Source organism: Marmota marmota, unplaced genomic scaffold (assembly GCF_001458135.2).
Source record: "Marmota marmota marmota unplaced genomic scaffold, marMar, whole genome shotgun sequence".
In the NCBI taxonomy this organism is placed as follows: domain Eukaryota; kingdom Metazoa; phylum Chordata; class Mammalia; order Rodentia; family Sciuridae; genus Marmota; species Marmota marmota.
In genome coordinates, this window is record NW_026000211.1 from 37,786,490 (window position 1) to 37,789,522 (window position 3,033).

The window sequence follows — 3,033 nt, forward strand, 5'->3', positions numbered from 1 at the left end:
TAACATTGAGGGTCTCCTACCATTTCCATATGCTTTCCCTTATCTCTCCCTTTCTCTCCCCCCACTCGTCTTTGTTTAATGTTAATCTTTTCCTCATGTTCTTCCTCCCTGTTCTGTTCTTAGTTGCTCTCTTTATATCAAAGAAGACATTTGGCATTTGTTTTTTAAGGATTGGCTAGCTTCGCTTAGCATAATGCCATCCATTTCCCTGCAAATTCTATGATTTTGTCATTTTTTATTGCTGCGTAGTACTCCATTGTGTATAGATGCCACATTTTTTTTATCCATTCATCTATTGAAGGGCATCTAGGTTGGTTCCACAGTCTAGCTATTGTGAATTGTGCCGCTATGATCATTGATGTGGCAGTATCCCTATAGTACGCTCTTTTAAGATCCTCAGGGAATAGTCTGAGGAGGGCGATAGCTGAGTCAAATGGTGGATCCATTCCCAGCTTTCCCAGGTATCTCCATACTGCTTTCCAGATTGGCCTTACCAATTTGGAGTCCCACCAGCAGTGTACAAGTGTACCCTTTTCCCCACATCCTCGCCAACACTTATTGTTGTTTGACTTCATAATGGCTGCCAATCTTCCATAATTCTAGAAAACTTCCCAGAGATGAAAGATGGAATGGATTGCCAAATCCTGCAATCCAATTTGTTTTTTAAAAGGGCTCTGTGTTATCCTATGGTTTGCCCTTTTTAAAAAAAATATTGTACAATCTTTGAAAATTACATAAGTTGTAATGATCTAATACTATTAATAGCCATTCAAAAACACTAAATAAAACAAAACAAACAAAACATTCTCTCACTCTCAACAACCATCTGGGTGAACTTTTAAGTTCTGAAAAGAAGCCAATTTAATATGAACTCTACCCTGGTAGAAACAAAAAGCAAAAAAGATGAGAAGAAAACAAGTTAACTAAAAAGTGTGTTGCCAGTGTCACTCAGAAGTGGGACCTTCGCTGTGGCCTGGAATCGTGAAAGCCAGAGCCTACAGCATGCAGTAAGGCAGCTGGGAGTCCTTACAGCTACAACTCATCCCGGCGTGTCCATGTCCCAATTTAGGTGTCATGGAAATCCTTCAGCAGGGTTCTTCTCCGCTGTTTTGCTATGTGCATCTGGTTCTCCAAGTCTCCTCTGTCATAGCTGTCCACATGCTCCACATTCCATGAAGGTTTTCAATCTCAGCCTCTAGCGGAGCCTGCTGGTATTCAAACAGCTTCTTCCTGGGGCCAGACTCCATGTAGTATGCATATGGTTAGGTATACTGCAGGGTATATCAACACTAGACCAAGAGCTTGGCAGCATTCTGTAGATACTGCCAGTCAATCCAAGTTCCCAGATTGTTCATCACCCTCTCCTGAATCTTCTCATGAATCCGCTGGAATGTTTGTGCCTCCAACTGTAAGCTTTTGTTGTCTTTTTTTTCCACCTCTCAAAATAGAATAAGTACTTCTTGAGGGCCTCCCTGGCCTGGGCTTGCTGACTCTGGTTGACAGTGTCAGGATTCTCTGGTTTGTTCTCTTTTACTGACTGTACTCATAGTACTCACTGCCATGAATCTTCTAATCTCCTAGACAAATCCCCCAGAAGTCGTGTTTACATTTGGAGCATCGCATATGATTGCAGCCTCATTCTTCTCAATGCAGATGTTGCAATTGGGACAATCTTTAATGTGAACACTAATGTACCTTGCCATTTCAGAGTCATCTGCAAACTTTGTGAGCCATTTCCGGATTGTGGTGCAGTCTGTGGAGGCATGATACATCTGATGACACTTGAAACAACAGACCTCATTGCACCGATTACACTGCACTTGGCAAGCTCTAAGCTCCTGTATCCGAATAACCATGGGGCAGTCTGCACCAGGGCACAGCTGTAGCTGGTAATGACTCTCCATGTAATTGCTGAAGAGGTAGGGCCTATATTTGTCTTTCACTTCTTCATTGGGAAAAAATGGAACCACAAAGTCTTCTAGTGTACAGAGTGGGCAGTCCTGAGCCATACAAGAGACTCCCACACCCACACCATCCTTGACAAGTACAGGGCAGTGCTGCTCCCAGCAGCTGCAGCAAAACTGGTGCTGGCAGGCCAGAGACAGCAGGTTTTCCTTCCACACAAATTGCATACACACTGCACAGTGATGAGGGGGATGGGTGGTGGGGACATGTTTTGATGGATTGGGCTGAACTCATGCCTCAACAAGCAGTTGAGAAGAACTGGACTTATATCTGACCAATATCTCTGAGACTTGCCAGTGGAAATTAACTAAGATGAATTTGGCAACCGAATGAGATACCTTTAGGACAAAAGATAAACTGGTCATGTGCTCGTTGAGGGCACCCTCAGACTCCTTTTATGTCAAGCAAGTGAACTGGTCAGACTCCTAAGGATCAAAGGCATCAGCCCCCTGCTGCTCCACACTACTTGCTACTCCCACATAATAATCCTTTATGTCCCCAGAGTCCTCCTCCTCTTCCTCCTCCTCCTCCTCACAATTTGGGTCATAGTCCTCTTCATTGCTGTCAGACCCCTGGCTATTTATGTCCACAGACATCTTAGCATCCAGTCAAGTTGCAGATCAGGAAAGGAGTTGCAGTTGCTTTCTCTCCCTCCCCCCAAACTTTACCGCTTTCTCAAATGCATTAGTGTTTTTTGTCTTCTGTAATTTCTGCAGACCCTTCAGGCAGCTGTCACCCAAATATTTTTAGCATCGAGGCTGAAGAGCACAGGTGGGCCAGACCAGGTCAGGTGGACCACATGAACAGGACTGAGGTGCAGTAGCAGTGGAAGCATCAGGCGGATGTCGGTTGGGCCCGCGCTGCTTCCTCTGTGGTATTTCATTCTTTAATTAGTGTTTTCCAGTGTGCTGGGTCTTGACTCATTGTTACCAGTTTCTGAATCTCATACATAGTCCTCTGCCTGCATTTATTTACTATTGTTTCATGTTCTTTTATGAAATGTCATAACCATCAAGCATTAAAAAATATACAAATTTGAAATTACAGATATGTATGTTTGAATAATGC

General features: G+C 43.6%; 1 pseudogene; it reads right to left on the reverse strand.

Annotated features, from left to right (window-relative positions):
• Window positions 1-1,065: 1,065 nt before the first annotated feature.
• Window positions 1,066-2,748, reverse strand: LOC107142695 (annotated as a pseudogene).
• Between the last annotated feature and the right edge of the window lie 285 nt (window positions 2,749-3,033).